The following is a 20,282-nucleotide window of genomic DNA, read 5'->3' on the forward strand; positions in this document are numbered from 1 at the left end:
TCATCTCATATTAATGTCAAGTTATAAATAAATAAATTAATTAAGAAGGTCTTAATTGACAATCACATGACATTCTACGATGACCCGGTGCACAGTTCGGGATTCACTAGTTGTATTTTTCGTATCTTTTCCTAGTACTTCTGCTACCAAACAACGGGATCTTTAAAAATTAATTAAAAGGAAAGAAATATGGTAGAAAACTCAACGATAGATGACACTTAAATGCAGAGAAAAGAAGCGGATGATGCAAATCAGACTGTCATGCATACATGGACGACTTGATTTGCCTAACTCTGAATCAAATATTACATCAACGCCATCTATCGTTGACTTTTAGAACTATTCTTGTTTTGTTTTGATGCAATTTTTTTTTTCTGATCCCGTTAGTGCAACACAGCAATTTTTTAGAGCAATATATGTAACGCGAATGTGAGGCGCTCTCCCCGTTACAAAGTGTAGCCGCAGTTAGCAACAGGCCTACAACAGTGCAAAGGGGTTTGCATAAATCTTCATCGGACATTGCATCAGCACCATCTATCGTTGGACCATTTTTTTCTCATCAAAAAATTCGACATTTTCTTCATTTCGTTCGTACGCACCGTAGTTTTATAGCAATATGCAAAACAGATTATGCAAATACGACTGCTGCCATCGAATGAAAAAAAAGCACTTACGTCCATCCAATATATTGACGGCCTGATCAGCATAAATCTTCATCGGATATAGAACTTTAGCGTCATCTATCATTGACTTTTGGAACTATTTTTTTCTCTTATTAAAATAAACGCGACCTTTACAGTTGGAGGTACACAACAATTTTTTTAGCGGAACTGATTATGCAAATTAGATTGCTGCTATTGAATGAAGAATGCACGTATGTCCGTCAATTTTATTGATGACTTGATTTGCATAAATTTGCATCGAATATTGAATATTAGAGCCATCTCAGAGAGGTTGACTTTTAATACTAAATATCGGGCTGCTAATGCCAGTTCTTAAGTGGAATTGACCGCGATATGCATGTGAAATTTTATAACAGCATATTTTTACGGCAATATTTACCCGAAACGAAATTACAGAATTTCTATTCCGCGAAGTAATTTTCTAAATTTTCTCCAAACACAAATAAACCGCAAAAATTAAATCTTTCGCGAGGACAACTTTCATCTCTTGGTAGGGAAATTGGAATTTCCTCTTTGAAGTGGTTCCGAAAGAAATTCGATTTTCTCAAAGGGAAACCTGTTGTTGAGAAATTTCGAAATCCTAGAAAAATGTATTATAAACACACTGACACAGCGATGTTATTTATTATTCTTGGGGAAGAAAAAGAATAAATTTCTCTCCTTCTGAGAGAGAGAAAGTTCTCTAAAATTAATTTCTCAAAGGAAAATATTTTGGATATTGAAATGGGTGTGTTTGAGTGATTTTCTCTCTCTGTCGGATGCGGAAATAATTTGAAAAGATTCCGTGATATTTATTTATAAGGCGGTTTTTATTTCAATTCGGTCTCAATTTTTTCAATTTTTTTTTTCATTTATTAAATTTGTGGATATTAGATACATATATGTATTATAGACGAGTATTTATCGGAAGGGTCGGTTACATTAATTTTCTTTGTGAGAACGAATTGCATGCATAAGGAATATGGTTGGATTGAATTTGAATGTATATTTTTTATGAAAATTCGTGTATTTTTTTGTATGGAATGTGAATAAATTTTAATGAATTTCATTTGGAAACTTTAATGTATTAGTCTGTTGCATGGATTTTATTGAATATTCTGGAATGAACTTTTTCGAAGTTTTAATGGAGGTAATTGAGAATTTTAATAATGTTAAATGAATATCTATAATGAATTTTAATGAATATCTATAATGAATTTTAATGAATATCTATAATGAATTTTAATGAATATCTATAATGAATTTTAATGAATATCTATAATGAATTTTAATGAATATCTATAATGAATTTTAATGAATATCTATAATGAATTTTAATGAATATCTATAATGAATTTTAATGAATATCTATAATGAATTTTAATGAATATCTATAATGAATTTTAATAATTTTAAATGAATATCTATAACGAATTTTAATAATTTTAAATGAATATCTATAACGAATTTTAATAATTTTAAATGAATATCTATAATGAATTTTAATGAATATCTATAATGATTTTTTTAATGAATATCTATAATGAATTTTTTAATGAATATTTTTCAATGCCATTTCGATAATTGTTTTAATTGTTCGATGAAACATTTTGATTACTTTTGTTAGTATGTTTTATTAAGAATTTTTAAAAACCTTTGAGGTAACCATTCTTAGATTAATTTAATTGGAAATTTTCAAGAATTATATTGAAAATTTTGATGAAGTTTGAGGAAATTAATTTTAACTCATCAACAGATTTTATAAAAGCTTACGATAATTCTCTGATGAACTTTACTGAGAATTTCAATAAATTTCCAAGGATATTTTTGCATACTTTTCAATGCATTTTACCAAGAATTTTGAACTCTGATGAAATTTATACAAAATTTTAAGAATTTCTATGAAAATTTTAATGAGTATTTTTCAATGAATTTACTCAGAATTATAATGAATTTCTATGAATATTTTTCAGTCTATTTTGATAAATATATTTTACATTTCATTTTAATAAGTATGTGACTTTTCGTTGCAATTTATCAAGAATTTTTACGACCATCACCGATGATTTTTTTTAAATTTTGCAATATGTTATTGAAATTTTTGATAAATATTCTGTAATGCATTTTATTGAGAATTTTAATAAATTTTGATTGGTATATTTTCAGCACAATTTATTAACCATTTTCATAAATTCCGATGAATTCGTTAATGAATTTGATCGAAAACTATAGATAAACTTTCTTAAACTGATTTCATTGTAACTTTTGACGAATTATACCAAATATTTTACAAAGAATGCTATTGAAATTCAGATGAGTTATTAAAACGAAACTCAATTTTGTTGAAATGTTTAATACCTTCTTTAATCAACTTTTTTTGATGCATAAGTACAATTTTTCTTATGATTGAGTTATCTAAGTTTCGCTTGATTTCTTTTGATGGATATTTTAATGAATTTCAATGAAACTATTGATCTATTTTGATTAATTTCGAGAAAATTTATGTAAGAATTGATTTAAATGAACATTTCAATGAGTTTTATCGAATTACTCAATGAGAATTCCAACTTATATTCTAATGAACAAATTTAAATGATAAAAATTTTGAGAATTTTCAAGAAATATTTTTTGAATTAATTTCAATCAATATATTTTGAACAAAATCTAGACATACATAAAAATTGATTTTCCTTGCGTCTGTCTATGCGTGTATGTCCTCTATACAAATGTACAATTTTAGAGCGATTTTGCCAAATTTTGCGTGCATACCAAATGGCACCAGACTTAAACGATAAAGCTACTTTAAATATTCGTCAGAGCAAAAAACTGTCGTGCAACAATGGTCCTTGAGCCTCATTAAATGACTTTTGGAATGTTTGCTATGGTTACCGAGGTTCCTTAACAATGCATTTCAGTCACGCTTATCCCTTTACAATGGTTTGTCACTTTAATCCCGCCAGTACAGGGGAAAAAACCCGGGCAAAGCATTAAGGCTGCACTCAAATTTTCCAAAAAACGCATATAGTATGATAGTAATTTTGTAACCTTGGATATTTGTATGAGCTCATGGTGATATTTGTACCCAATACTACCTTCATAGTAATGTTCATGTGCATTATCAATAGTATAAAAAAAGGGAAATTTTTGTAAAGTAAATAATGTATGCATGTAATTCAAATGTGAATGCCCAGCACTGTCAACAGAGGGTCTGTTTGATTATTCCCGTCGCAGTGCAGGCTCTGTGTGTATTCTGTGTGTGTGTATATTGCATATTCTGTAATAGGAAAGGCAAACAAAACTGCTCAGCACTGTGGACGGAGGTTTTGTTTCTTCGTTTCCCGTCACAGTCGAGGCGCTGTATATATGTAATTTGTATACATTGTGTATTGTGTATTTTGATCATTCTCAAAGCTCTCCCACTTCAACTTGCCAGCTTATTCCTCTTCTTTCTTGCCCATAAGTCTTTTCCACACTTCTTTCGAAATCCCAGGCTGCGGTCTCCGGCCTTATGTGCCACTGGACGCACGTGCAATTTTTCTCCCTAGTCATTGGATTCAGCCACCCATTTTTGTCAAATGGCTTGTACGTTGCATCGAGTTGATGGCTGTCTTCATGGGGAGAACAACGCGAGTGATTCGAAACTTGCGAGCACGGGGCAAGGGGAGCCACCACTATAAATCTTTGCTAATTTTTCCGACACAACTCTGCCTCTTTTGAGGAAACGGAAGTAAGGTGCTTTGCATCAGTCCGGGGTTGTGAGCGGTTCTATCTATCCAAAAAACACATTTTCCAATTTCTCAATTTTTAAATGCTATGAAATTTTCTGCGTTTTATTGTGTTCAAGTTTTTGTTCGACCTGTAGCAAAAATATTTTAATATAAACTGCTGGCAGGCATTACACATGCTGATGTTTTTCACTAAAATGCGTTTTTCCTCAAAACTAAGTTTTTTGTTAGATAATGAACATTTTTACGAACACCGCTGATTCAAATGTCTTGAAACGTTGTGTGTCTCTCAACACTATGGTGTTACATACGTTAACACGAGGATTTTTTTATTAAAATTACTTAAAAAAAATTTCATTGCACAAAATATGGGTGAATTTTGGTGATTTTTCAAAAAGTTGCATGTTGAAATTACAATTCAAAAGAAAGAAAACAACCAGCAATTAAAATCCTAAAAGCTCGTGTTAAAGTATGTAACGCCAACTTTAACAGTGTTGACACACACACGAAGTTTCAAGACATTTGAATCAGCGGTGTTCGTATAAAAATGTTCCTCATCTAACAAAAAACTTAGTTTTGAGGAAAAACGCATTTTAGTGAAAAACATTAGCATGTGTAATGCCTGCCAGCATGAAGTATTTTTTGGAAAATTTGCATCTCCCTTAAATAATTTTAATGACTTTAAATTGATATTTTAAATCAGATGTCCTTAACCTAAGGGTAGCGACCCAAGCTTGGTTCGCAATGTTTTCCGAGATGGATCGTACTTACAGCCAGGGATTCTTAAGCTATGGGTCCCAAACCGGATTTGATTCGCAGGGGGCTACCGAGATGGGTCGGGCGAATCCATTTACAGAAAGGGATTCTTGAGCTATGGATCGTGGCCAACACTTGATTCGCAGGGTCTAACTAGACGAGTCGTACAAATCCTGTTTATAAATGTACTTACTGAGTCACTGGTTTCCCTAATTTCGAAAAACAAAAAGTACCATGTGTCACGAATATGATCTTTTTGTTGATTTTGGGTCGCGTCTGGATAAAGGTTAAGAACCCCTGTTTCAAATTACTTTTAATCAATAATTTCAGTGACTTATTTCAAATGAGATTAGGTAAATTTTTATTGGTTTCTAATTTAATGAAAATTTTAATCGAATTTCGATACTATTCAACCGATTCTCAATTAAAATATTGATTGCTAATGAAAGGCATCTAACTTGGGACAATGGTAAAAAAAATACCTGACATAAATCTCCACCTTGAAAACATGACGCTATTTATTTTTAGAATTTTCTAGAAATGAAGAGTTTCTTCGTTTCAAAAACAGTATTCTCTCGTACATTTGATATGCATGTGTCTTTTCCATTGCTTTCTTTCGAGAATCTTCTATTTGCTTCTTTACCAGTCACACTACTGTATATACGCATCTTGTATATATTTGAAGCCATTTTATTCATGAGACTCGAAATGGAGAATCCACCGCTAGTCTCAGAATCTCTCGCATTCACGTGGTAAATACAAAAGAAAAGCCTCAAAAGAATAAAATAGACATTGGTCTGGAAGATTCTCGCATACCTGTATCAACGTAAAACTAAAACGTGCTGCAAGAATCCGAAATGGAGTGGCGTTAGCTATTTCCTTTCTAGAAAAATCTACTGGATTCATTGGATAGATAACCAAAAGTCAAATTCGCTCTGAATTTCATGGTAAATCCTCCGGGGAAATTTTTTCGCCCTATTTCTTTTGTCAAGAAAAGACTCTGGTCCTCCATCTTCAACTGTTTCAGACTGTTAAAAGAGGGTATTGCTACTGAAGGATACTACACTTTTGTTGTAAAAAGTAGCGAAGAGAAACGTAGTAGTGTGAGGAAAGTTTGAAAATTACCTGCCGGAACGTTTTTTTCTAAAGCTTCTCTGGCCATAAAGTTTAAAAGTATGAGGCGCCATCTAGCGGCCTGCCAGTTTTTTTTTTCAACAACCTAACCACTGAGAGCGATATTTCATATCGGTTATTGCATAGAACGCGTGAACTGAAAGTCGATTCCACCACCCTCAGAACTGTCATTGAAGATGGAAAACCCCCGTCATGTAACAATTATGTTGGCAGCATTTTGGGAGTGATTGTGACCTTTGGCAGTCTTTCCGGAGGGGCCACACAGTGAGTGAATATGTGAGCAGGTGATTGAGTCAGTGAAAAAGTTAGTGAGTAAATAAGGAAAGGTGTGGTCAATGAGTCAAGGAGTTGGTGGGTGGTGGGTGAGAAAATGAGTGAGTGAAGAAAGTGGGTAAATGAGGAAATTAGTGAGTGAGCGAGTGAGTGAGGGTGTTGGTGAGTGAACAGATGAACAAGTGAGTGAGAAGGTGAGCAAATGATCGAGTGAACAGATGAACAAGTGAGTGAGAAGGTGAGCAAATGATCGAGTGAACAGATGAACAAGTGAGTGAGAAGGTGAGCAAATGATCGAGTGAACAGATGAACAAGTGAGTGAGAAGGTGAGCAAATGATCGAGTGAACAGATGAACAAGTGAGTGAGAAGGTGAGCAAATGATCGAGTGAACAGATGAACAAGTGAGTGAGAAGGTGAGCAAATGATCGAGTGAACAGATGAACAAGTGAGTGAGAAGGTGAGCAAATGAGCGAGTGAGAATTTCAGCAAATGAGTGAGTGAGAATTTCAGCAAATGATCGAGTGAGTGAGAAGGTGAGCAAATGATCGAGTGAGTGAGAAGGTGAGAAAATGATCGAGTGAGTGAGAAGGTGAGAAAATGATCGAGTGAGTGAGAAGGTGAGCAAATGATCGAGTGAGCGAGAAGGTGAGCAAATGAGCGAGTGAGTAAATTACTCGTTCGGTCACTCACTCACTATCTCATACGGACACCCACTCACTGATCGAGTGAACAGATGAACAAGTGAGTGAGAAGGTGAGCAAATGAGTGAGTGAGAATTTCAGCAAATGATCGAGTGAGTGAGAATTTCAGCAAATGATCGAGTGAGTGAGAATTTCAGCAAATGATCGAGTGAGTGAGAAGGTGAGCAAATGATCGAGTGAGTGAGAAGGTGAGAAAATGATCGAGTGAGTGAGAAGGTGAGCAAATGATCGAGTGAGCGAGAAGGTGAGCAAATGAGCGAGTGAGTAAATTACTCGTTCGGTCACTCACTCACTATCTCATACGGACACCCACTCACTAGTTTATTCGCTTGCTCATTCACCCACTCATTTGGTAACTAACTCGCTCACGCATTCACCCACTCCCTCAATCACTCGGTTACTCACTCACTGGTTGCGAACTGTTGCCGGTGAATTTTCCCAGCGGTCATATCACTATCGGTGAATTACGTGGTGGGGAATTTTGCGTAAATCCTTCCATTCCAGCTCTTCCTAGAAAACTACTGTGCGTGGAATAGCTGAGATGGACATGATGTCATCTAGCGACCCACCACTTTGTTATCTTCAAGCCAATTCTACAACCACAGCGCTATGCCGTTCAGAGCCGCTCAAATACCGGTTTTTTAGGGTATATCTGAGGTGATTTTGACAGCTTTTTCGTAAAAAACCGGTTTTTGCGCAGTTCAGCATCGCGTCTGGACCCGACGTAACAGCTGAGGAAAGTGGAAGAAAGACAGCAATTATCAGAAATTATCGCACGAATAGGAAATACTTAAGATTTTAGAATAAGAAGGCATAGCCGGTACGGAGAACAAACAAATCGTCAATTTATCCAATACGGATAACTAACACTGCATGGAATTCATGGATAACGTCAACCGAGTGGAAATTTCTTAGAAATTCACATGCTTTATTCACATACGATGACAGAGGAAATTTGAATATTCATGAGACGAACATGTTTCCTCTTAACTCTCGACTTGAATATGTCTCTGGGAAAATTTTCCGAGCAAACAAAATGGATTTCTCAGATAATCAAGAAACTCGGATAATAATTTTGAGACTTCGGATCTCTTAGGGACATGCACGAAAGCTTAATCATTAGGAGCGTCCTCATCAGACAGGCGTCCTCATGACAAATGATTCAAAGTATTATTACTCATCGTATCTGTTCGCTAGCAGTGGCGTCGTAAAAGGATGGCCAACGGGGCCGCGGGTCCTAAGTTAAACAATGGAGGGGGCCTAAATAGTTATTGAAGGATTTCGTTAGTGTTCAGGCTTTACAACAATTTTTGATTTGTTCTGAATTTTGATTAATTTTGGGAATCGATTTTCTTCGTTAGTTATGAATTTTTAATGAATTCTGATTTTATTTTCCTTCCTGTGAATTCGAGTCTTCATTAATTCTGTAATTCCTTCATTAATAGTGAATTCTTATGAATTCTGATTTTATCTCTACATATCATTGGTTTTGAGTCTTCATTAATTCTGCAATTCGTTCATTAATTGTGAATTCTTATGAATTCTGATTTTATCTCTACATATCATTAATTTTGAGTCTTCATTAATTCTGCAATTCCTTCATTAAAAGTGAATTCTTATGAATTCTGATTTTATATCTACATATCATTGGTTTTGAGTCTTCATTAATTCTGCAATTCCTTCATTAATAGTGAATTCTTATGAATTCTGATTTTATCTCTACATATCATTGGTTTTGAGTCTTCATTAATTCTGCAATTCCTTCATTAATAGTGACTTCTCATGAATTCTGATTTTATCTCTACATACAATTGGTTTTGAGTCTTCATTAATTCTGCAATTCCTTCATTAATAGTGAATTCTTATGAATTCTGATTTTATCTCTACATGTCATTGGTTTTGAGTCTTCATTAATTCTGCAATTCCTTCATTAATGGTGAATTCTTATGAATTCTGATTTTATCTCTACATATCATTGGTTTTGAGCCTTCATTAACTCTGTATTTCCATCATCATCATTATGAAATTGCAGTATGAAGACCTGTTTCTTTCATCAATTCTGAAATGATTTATTTCATTAATTCTGAAACTATTTTTTTCATTAAATTTGAAACTTTTTTTCATTAATTCTGAAAAATTATTCGTTTCGTTTACTTCATTTGTTCCGAAGTTATTTGTTTAATTAATTTCATTAATTTATTAAGTTTCATAAATTTTTAATAACTCTGTGAAATAGTTTTTTCCCTCATTAATACTGAGTTTATTTCCGTAAATTTTTGTCTATCCAAAAAAAAAAAATTCTGTGTAATTCTAAATTTATTTCCTTCATTAATTCTGAACTCCCTTTAGCAATTTCAAAAATTACTTCTTTAACTTCTTTCATTGATTCTGAATCTTGATTAATTCTAGATTTGTTTCTCATTTTAATTTTCGAAATTATTTATTTTATTAATTGTGAAATTATTTGAAATTATTAGACCGTTAATTTTTTGAACGCATTTTCCATCAGCTCCGAAATACTTGCTTTCATCGATTATGAGTTTTAATCGATTTCCAATCGCTTTGCTTCCTTAAGTATGAATTTCTATCAATCGTAAACTAATTTTTTGTTAATACGGAATCAAACCATTTCATTAATTCTGGATTTATTTCTGTCATTAATTCTGGATTTATTTCTATCATTAATTCTGGATTTATTTCATTCATTAATTCTGGATTTATTTCTGTCATTAATTCTGGATTTATTTCTTTCATTAATTCTGGATTTATTTCTTTCATTAATTCTGGATTTATTTCTGTCATTAATTCTGGATTTATTTCTTTCATTAATTCTGGATTTATTTCTTTCATTAATTCTGAATTTATTTCTTTCATTAATTCCGAGAATATTTATTAAATCTGAATTCGTTCTGAATTTTTATAAATTTAAAAATTTATTTTCCTATTAAAATGGAGAAAAAATTATTTAATTATTCAAAAATCAACTCTTTCATTAATTAAAAAAGGATTTCCGATATTAATTCCGAATTTTTATAGCTTCAAAAATTATTTCTTCATTATTTTTTAATTTATTTCCTTCGACAGTCCTGAATTTCAATCATTTTAGAATTCTTATAAATTTTTAATCATTTCAAAATTCTCATGAATTTTCAACTATTTCAGAATTCCCATGTATTTTCAATAATTTTGGAAGTGCCATAAATTTTCAATCATTTCAGAATTCTAATAAATTATCATTTCCTTTATAAATTCTGAATTTTAATCAATTTGAAAATTCATTCCTCTTATTAATTAAAAAATTTACTTTCTTTCATTAATTTACCAGTACAAATATTTCTCCAGAATATCCCGGAAACATGTGGAAGAATAATATACACAGATGGGCCCAAACCAACGGAGGGAGTGGGAGCAGTTTACAGCATATTCAACGACAACGAAGAGAGAGATTACTGGATATCAAAACTTCACGATCGGAATACAGTTTTCCAGGCTGAAATGCTAACCATCAAGAAAGCTGTAGAAATGGCAGCAATATTTCCGGATAACACCATAATAAAAACAGACATCCTGTACTCTTTGAAAAGCTCTCAAAGACCCACTCACAACAAGTCCAATGGCCCGTGAAGTCCGTAAGTTACTTATTCAAAACAGCAAAATACATCTGTGCTGGATTAAAGGTCATAACAAAGATCCAGAAAATGAGAGAGCCGACTTCCTCGCAAAGTTGGCCACCAAGGAAGGAACCCCCCCCCCCCATACCCTACAAATCTCTCAATCAGTATAAAAAAGTAAGTGGATGCAAGAATCATTACGCCACTGGCAAGAAAGATGGGACATTGAATGTACAGGGTGTAAGATTCGTGAAATTCTACTCGAAGTCAGTATACACCACGGCTCAGAAACATCACCATCTTTTTCACACGGACCGTTCCCGTCCTATCTAGCAAGATTCGAGATTCAAAATAGTAGCATCTGCCTCTGCGAAAAAAAGAGGGAAACAATTTTTATTTCATTTATTTATTTTATTTTCATTTATTTATTTTATTTCATTTATTGCCCCAAGACCAAAGAGTTCCATTTTAAATTACCAGACCGGGACAAGCTGACACTCTGGAAACGATGCATCATCAGAAGTCCGATGAATGCAAATCGCATAATAAAACTTGTGAAACATCTTGAAACACGCAAAACTGAATTCAACTGACGTCCAATTAACCGGACTGACGATTCCAACGACTCCGAATATACCGCTTCAGAACCAAGACCGAAAATTCCTAGCCAGCATACCATGATCAAAAGACTCAAGAGTAAAGAAAGATCAATCCTGGCAGCCTTTCTTCTCTTGGAGATACCCTCTACATCCCAATTACAGCATCCAGATGTGAATGTGCATGGTCGGTCAGTGTAAAGATTAGCGTGTAATTTTTATTTGGTATATACATTTTTTTTTTTAAATTTTTCTCTTTTGTTAATCCTGATTGTATCGTGCTCAATGTTCTCTGATTTAATGTTTCCATAGAATGTACATGGTAGTTCATGGCAAATCTGTGTAAATAAGCTTTTTTTGTGTTTTTCTTTGGAACATAATTATATTTCATTATTTCATTTTTCTTTTATGTTAATCTTGATTGAATCGTGCTCAATGTTTTCTTATGGATTGTTTCCACAGAATGTATATAATAGTGCATAGCTAACTGGTGCAAATTGGCGTGTATTTGATCCTTTTTTTTTAAATTAAAACGAACAAACAGCAAATTACAAGATACAAATATATAATACAATATACAAATACAAACATATGTTACACGACACAAAAAACACACACACATATAATAAATACACTATGTAGCCCCAAGGGACTGTTAAGTCCTTCCAGCAGGCCTATATAATTTTTATTACATGATTTTCTCCGTCAGCAACAGCTCTTTCCTTCATTTGATGTATTTTACTATACATATACGTAGATATATATAATTAATATGTATTGGTGCAATAATTTTTTTCAAAGTACTGCATTAATATCTGTGTTTTTGATCACAATAAAGATATTGTAATCTGTATTTTTATTACTACTTGTGTAATTACTAGAGTAGATGAAGTTCATTATTTCTGGTGCGGTGTAACAAAAACTTTTTTGAAAAAAGTTATCGTGGTTTATTTCATTTTTCTCTTAGTTAATCCTGATTGTATGTATCCTCAATGTTTTCTGACGGATTGTTTCCATAGAATGTATATAATTACTTCATTTGTTGAATAAATAGAAGATGCTCTCCGACAAGACTCAGCGTCCTAGGAGGTGAAGAGAAGAAGTTGTCTTGCACAACAGCTCTAGGCGTGAGCGGTCATCAATCAATCAAACAATCTTTCAGTAGTTATGTGTTTCAACAAGCTTGGCGCCTTATTTAATCAACAAAAGGCACCAAACTGGAACGGTCATTGTATGGTAATATTTTGTCCCCTGCGTCTCAAATTTCATTAAATTATGAATTACTATTATTATTATTATTAAATTAAGAGAAACACTTTTTCAAAAATTCCAACATGTGAAAAAATTTCTCAAAAATTCCAAGAAATGAAACAATTTCTCAAAAATTCCAAGAAATGAAACAATTTCTCAAAAATTCCAAGAAATGAAACGATTTCTCAAAAATTTCAAGAAATAACAATTTAGCCAATAGTCCGAAAAAGTTAAAAATAAAGCACTAAAAACGCTGAAAACTAAAAAAAAAAATTATCACTGAATTCCAAGAAGTGAAACCACTTCTAAAAAAATTGAGGGAAGTGAAAAAAACCATTTTTCAAAAATTCCAAGAAATGAAAACCCCCCAAAAAATAATTAATAAAGAAAATAAATTCAGAAAGAAATTTATAGAAAGCATTATTTTTTTTGTTCTGTAAGCATATATCAATGATTTTTAGCATCCACTTTTACTGCGTGATTTTATTTTCATGATAGGTTTGAGAAAAAAGATCAGTCAAAAAACAAAAAAATTTGCAAATTTATGCCATATAAAAACAAGTTTATATATTTTTATATTTATTAACGGCAGTAGTAGTGTAAGTCTCATAATACAAAATGCCTGCTACAAATCATTGATATATGCCTACAGAACAAAAAAAAGATGTTTTCCAGGAATTTTGAGACGCACGGAACAAAAACAATCACCAAAAAAAGACCGTTCCAGTTTGGCGCCTTTCTGTGTCTAAATTAAGGCGCCAAGCTTGTTGAAACACATATTTTTCAAACTAGAAGACCTGAAATTGTTATTATATTGATACTGAAATTTCATTAAAGCATTTTTAGCACTAAGTATACAATAATAAGAAATTTTGATTTGAACGTCATGCGCGTTCCCCTTAATATGAAACACCTCATTTCGCCAATTTTTTCCTTCATATGATAACGCGTATGATATAAGCGACGCAAAAAAAAGTTTATTTGACTTTAGAGTGATTTAACATTGACATGATGTATTCACATGCGAGAGATAAGCGACATGGGACTCTCTATGTCTCTCCGAGCTTCTTCACATATTAATAACATGGCTAACATTTTAGGTCTCTTGTTTCAGGTCGATCCGAAGTTTTTTCCATTAGTCGGATTAGTTTTCCTGTTGTTGAAAAAAAGGATAAAACATGGAGCAAACACACCGGGAAAGAACGTGTTTCTGCGGGAGAGATTTTCCAGCCTTTCTATTCTATTTTGTAGTTTTCCCGATCCTCTCCACGCTTATTCCCGGAGGAAAAACCATCACAACATTATTCTAAAGCATTGGAACCAACCATCATCACGCAATGGACGACAATGAGTTGGGAATTTTTTTTGGTTTTGTTTTATTAGGTTATAAATGGGGATGTTTTCCGACAATTTGGTGGAAGTTTTGTGGTTGTCCTTCGTTGTCCCTTTGGTTTTTTTTAATGTAATTTGGATTTAGTTATTATTTGATTATGGGTGGTTCTTCGGGTTCAAAAGCCCTGGGGGCCTGTACCATCTTCGGGGGAATCCACGTTTCACCAATCTCAGTAATCGGCATCATTCTGAATTTATTTTCTTTATTGATTATTTTTGGTTTTCACTTCTTGGAATTTTTGAAAAAAATGGTTGTTTTCATTTCCCTCAATTTTTTTCAGAAGTGGTTTCACTTCTTGTAATGTAGTGATAACTTTTTTTCTCGTGATTAAAAAAATTTTTTTTCTTTTAGTTTTCAGCGTTTTTAGTGCTTTATTTTTAATATTTTGGAACTATTGTCTAAATTGTTATTTCTTGAAATTTTTGAGAAATCGTTTCATTTCTTCGAATTTTTGAGAATTTTTTTCATTTCTTGGAATTTTTTTCATTTCTTGGAATTTTTGAGAATTTTTTTCATTTCTTGGAATTTTTTCCACATGTTGGAATTTTTGAATAATTACTTCTCTTCTTGGTGTTTTGAAAAATTGCTTTATTTCTTGGAATGTTTTGAAAAATTGCTTTATTTCTTGGAATGTTTTGAAAAATTGCTTTATTTCTTGGAATGTTTTGAAAAATTGCTTTATTTCTTGGGGTTTTATGAGAAATTGTTTCATTTCTTTGAATTGTTTCATTTCTTGGAATTGTTGAGAAATTGTTTCATTTCTTGGAATTGTTGAGAAATTGTTTCATTTCTTGAAATTGTTGAGAAATTTTTCACATGTTGGAATTTTTGGATAATTGCTTCTCTTCTTAGAATTTTTGAAAAATTGTTTCTTCTCTGGAATTTTTTGAAAAATTCCTCCATTTCTTGGAATTTTTTGAAAAATTCCTCCATTTCTTGGAATTTTATGAGAAATTGTTTCATTTTTTGGAATTTTATGAGAAATTGTTTCATTTTTTGGAATTTTATGAGAAATTGTTTCATTTTTTGGAATTTTATGAGAAATTGTTTCATTTTTTGGAATTTTGAAAAATTGTTTCATTTCTTAAAACTGAAAACTGTTCAGAGTCATAGCCATTTTAAAACCTTCTTGAAAATTCAACTTCAAGTGCTGTCCTCTGATGAAAGCCCCATCAAAGTTCAAAACAAAACTTACACAATCTTTTAAGTCAGGGCTCAACTTCCTGAGGTCAAAATAAAAAATTCTGCAGTAAGGTAAAGCAACCCAGACATCTGTGGACCAGGGTCTGAAAGGGCCGTAACAAACAGAGCCGCCCTTAGGAGTGTGCGGTCGCACCGGGCCCGTGGTTTGGGGGGGGGGGCCCAAAAAATGGCATTATTTTTTTCGTAGTAAACAAGGTGTCTGAGCATCAATTGATTTGATTCTCGAATTTTCATCTCAATTCTGGAATTATCTCTCTCATCCATTGACGTACGCAAATAGGGAAGAGGTTTGGGGTTCTACTACTTCCCCAAACACCAACTCTGGCCATATCGTTATATTGCAATTTGTTGCCATTAATGAGATGGGTTGGAAATGAAGGTGCTACCTATCGTGGTCGCCTCGACCTCCTTAGGAAAAATCTCTTATCTATATCTCTCTCTATATCTTTCCTCGTGTTTGAACCTGGGACAATGACGGTCACGTTCACGGTGGTAGACGAGTATCATACCACCACGCCACTCGGGCGCTAAAGGGTTTTCGATTCTAGCTCCCCCCTCTCCAAGAGTCGGGATTATGGTGTAATTTTGATGGGAAAAAAAAAACGTAACAACCTTCTTAAGAAGGAAAAAGTATTGAATCCTCTCCCCCCCCCCCCAGAAAAAATTCCGCTTACGCTTATTCATAATTCATCAATTCTGGGATTTTTTCTCTCATCAATTCTGGGATTTTTTCTCTCATCAATTCTGGGATTTTTTCTCTCATCAATTCTGGGATTTTTTTCTTTCATCAATTCTGAATTTCAATCAATATTCTGGGATTTTTCCTCTCATTAATTCTAACTTTTCATCAATTCTGGGATTTTTTCTCTCATCAATTCTGGGATTTTTCCTCTCATCAATTCTGGGATTTTTCCTCTCATCAATTCTGGGATTTTTCCTCTCATCAATTCTGGGATTTTTCCTCTCATTAATTCTAACTTTTCATCAATTATGGGATTTTTCCTCTCATTAATTCTAACTTTTCATCAATTCTGGGATTTTTCCTCTCATTAATTCTAACTTTTCATCAATTCTGGGATTTTTCCTCTCATTAATTCTAACTTTTCATCAATTCTGGGATTTTTCCTCTCATTAATTCTAACTTTTCATCAATTCTGGGATTTTTCCTCTCATTAATTCTAACTTTTCATCAATTCTGGGATTTTTCCTCTCATTAATTCTAACTTTTCATCAATTCTGGGATTTTTTCTTTCATCAATTCTGGGATTTTTTCTTTCATCAATTCTGGGATTTTTTCTTTCATCAATTCTGGGATTTTTTCTCTCATCAATTCCGAATTTCAATCAATATTCTGGGATTTTTTCTCTCATCAATTCTGAATTTCAATCAATATTCTGGGATTTCTCTCTCTCATTAATTCTAAATTTCCATCAATTCGGGGATTTTTTCCCTCCGGAGGATCTCCTCCTACACAAAATATATAAAATCGGGACTAAGGAGCCCCAAAAATATTTTCTCACCGTGCCCCTCGTCTGATAAGGGCTGCCCCTGATAACAAAAAACTCGAATCTTACCATACAGCGTCCCTTTTTTTAGACTTATACGTGTTCAAGAAATGCTGCCATTGCACCTTATCACTAACATTATTCAAATTAAAATTTCTCTTATCACCATACCTAGAAAAAAGGGTCTCTCCCTGCAGATTCATTCGAATTAATCTTCTTCTTCTAATGGATGTCGATGCGGTCGGTGGTCGTAAAAGACCTTTAAAAAAAATATTTAAAACGGCAAAAGACTTTTTCTTTTATGAAAAACCAGAGAAAGTAAAAGACCCGGATGTTTATCTAACCGGTAGCCAAGACATTTTTCTTGCCAGATAAATTCCTCCGAGTGGGGAGCTGATTAGCCTGACTAGCTAATTACAAAATCAATAATCGGTTGCGAAAAGATACGAGACCAAAAAAACCCTATTTCCTTACATGAATCGTGAAAAAAAATTAAACATGAATACAGCTGATTCGGAGTAGTTAACACTGGGGTTCTTAACCGTTTGTGTTCAACGGACCCCCCATGTACCAATAAGATGAAATCCACGGAGTCCTTTACAAAATAATAATAATAATAATAACTCGTGCATATAAATGTAAAAATAGAGTTCATTAGTTTTTTATTCAAGCGCAAGGACCCTCTGAAATTTCTCGAAGGACCCGTAAGGAATCTTCGAACCCCTGGTTCAGAATCCTTGCTTAAACTTAAGAACGGTCTATGAAACTTTGGAGAAACAACTAGAAACAGAGATAGGGGGGGGTTCTTTCACGATAGGGGGAGTTTTATTTAATCTACTAGACTAATATCAACGATTATGCATACCCGTGGAACTCCCTGAAGGCTTTTTGCAGAACCCCAGGGTTCCACGGAACACAAGTTGGAAAACTGCTTTAGAATCCATGAAAAGGGTTCCCTTGTAAATAAATATTACATGAGGATGGAATATTAATAACACGAATATTGCATCAATATTTCCTTATAATGAGGATATGGCATCAAGATTTTCCTGCGACACTGATGTTACACCAAATGTTTTCTAGAACAGCGATATTGAGTCAATTCATCACAACTCGGATATAGCACCATGGCATTTTCAGAACATTCATATTGCACTGAGGGATGCCTGGAACATTTGTATTACATCAAAGGATGTTTATAGAGGTGTCGCCAGTTCGATACCCGGTTCGTCCTTGTCAGAAAACTTTCCTGACACAAGGGTACAACAGAAACGGCGATATGACCACAGGAAAAGAGCGCTACCGCAGGGACTGCCCCCCATCAAGGGGTTAGCGCACCTAAATCTCGATGAGTATGAAAAAACAAGGCTGCCATTTGGATTCGGCAATAACTTGTAAGTCCTGGTCAAATTAGCCCTATTGAGCAGAAAATGACCGTGGTGCGACAAAAATGATCAAATGATGATCAAGATTTTCCCCTACGACATGAATGTTGCACCAAGGTTTTCCTGAAGCGGTGATTTTGTGTCATGGGTTCCCTACAACATGGATGTTGCATCAGAACGGTGATATTGCACCAAGAGTTTCCTACATTACGGATCATGGGTTTTCTAGAACATGGAAATAGCACCAAGAATTTCCTAGAACAGTGATATTGTGCCAACTGTTCCCTAAAACGCGGATATTGCAACAAGAGTTCTTTAGAACATTTGTTCATTTTTGTCGCACCACGGTCATTTTCTGCATACGAGGGCTAATTAGACCGTGGCCTACAATTTATTGCCGAATCCGAACGGCAGGTTTGTTTTTTTATACTCCTCGATAGGGGACTCCCTGCTGTAGCAATTTTTTTCCCCTGTGTACCCCTGTGTCAGGAACATTTTCTGACAAGGACGAACTGGGTATCGAACTCGCGACACCTCTAAACATCTTTTGGTACTTTAAGCGAGTAGCTTATCGACCTGGGCTACCGCACCCTCTAGACGCACCCTCTAGAACATTTGTATTTCACGGAGACTTTTCCGAAAATATCGATATTGGGTAATCGTTACATATTGGGGATATTGCACCAAGGTTTCCCCAGAACATTTGTATTTCATCGACATTTCCCCAGAATATGATTACAGAGCGAAGGGTTCCCCCTAAACATTGTCACTGTATCAAGGATTCCCTTCACAAGGACACAGAAAATTATTTAAAATGTTCCCCAACAAACGGTAACGAATAGCAGAGCAAATAAATCTAGGATTGTTTTAAGAACCTATTTTAGAGCATGGGTTTACATTGAAACATGGGCATTACACGTATTTCATGGGTCCCCACAAGAGTGAAAAGGCTCGAAAAACATCACGGTAATCCTTTTGAAGTAAATAAAGGGTCATAAACGCTCTTGTTACGGGGTTGCATTGAGTAAGTTTTCACCTCTTTATCTGACTCTCTTCACAGGTATTATGGATACATTTCTACGAGGGTACTCACCTTAACAAGAATCCTATTGCAGAGATTACTCCTTGTCTCACTCACATAGAGGTTGATTGTAAAAGCCGTCTAAGCACTCGACTGACACCACATTAATCTCCGTAATTACTTTGGAATCTCGTACACGCACATACACACACACCCACAAAGCGCTTATACCTTCTAATAGTAAGTGCATCCGATTGCTCTCCCGGGATCTGAGCCTGGAAAATCCTTCCAATTACTAATCTCGGATGTTAATCTGGAAATGATTGATATACATTCATCGGAGAGGATTTAGACCAGAGGAAAACCCTCGATGTATACCAGACGGGAAGTCTCTTGGAACTTCCGCATCCGGGGGTGTTTTCGACTTCCGACGCGTTTTGATAACGCTTTTGGAAAAGCTGAATAAACTATTTATTGTTGTTATCGGTTTTTAAAACACGCGTGTGGCTTTATGTGGTGTTGTATATTGTGGCCATGACGTAAGAGGCGCTATTGAATTTTTCCCCCAGGCTTATTCATTTAGAGAAGCTGATTAAATAATGTGGAAAATATAGCGGAAGTTGTGATACGAGGGAAAATGATGTTTTTTGCTAGATTTTTGGTACGCATTTGAGTCACGTTAATGTGACCACCAGTCACAGCCGCTCTTAGGGGTTGTGCGGCAGGAGCGGTCGTACTGGGCCTCGCGTTTTGTATGGGAAGGCGGATGGGGTAGTGCACCTACGGTAATGATATTTTCTTTCCTAGAAATTCTGAGTTGTCTTTAATTCTGGAATTATTTCTTTCATAAATTCCAAATTGTCATCCATTCTGGAATTCCGCATCTTCATCTAGAAAGAAATAATTCTAGAATAATTTTTATTATCTTTAATAATTTCTTTATTTTCATCACTTCTGGAAACATTTCTTTCGCTTATTCTGAATTTTCGTCAATTCTGGAACTATTTCTTTCATGACCGCTTGAGTGATACGGAACTGGGCCAATAGTAAATTGAGTGATGTGGA

General features: G+C 34.2%; 1 protein-coding gene across 1 annotated transcript in view; it reads right to left on the reverse strand.

Annotated features, from left to right (window-relative positions):
- LOC149079191 (longistatin-like) overlaps nt 1-19,608 on the reverse strand; it is a 29,012-nt gene extending 9,404 nt beyond the window's left edge. Inside the window, exon 1 of the mRNA XM_089239957.1 lies at nt 19,290-19,608. The gene's annotated coding sequence lies outside the window, so the exon portion shown is untranslated. The remainder of the gene's footprint in view (nt 1-19,289) is intronic.
- Nucleotides 19,609-20,282: the final 674 nt, after the last annotated feature.

The sequence above is a fragment of the Pholcus phalangioides genome, unplaced genomic scaffold (assembly GCF_987345545.1).
Source record: "Pholcus phalangioides strain wild (caught in Gottingen) unplaced genomic scaffold, Ppha-v1.0 ptg000012l_1, whole genome shotgun sequence".
NCBI lineage: Eukaryota > Metazoa > Arthropoda > Arachnida > Araneae > Pholcidae > Pholcus > Pholcus phalangioides.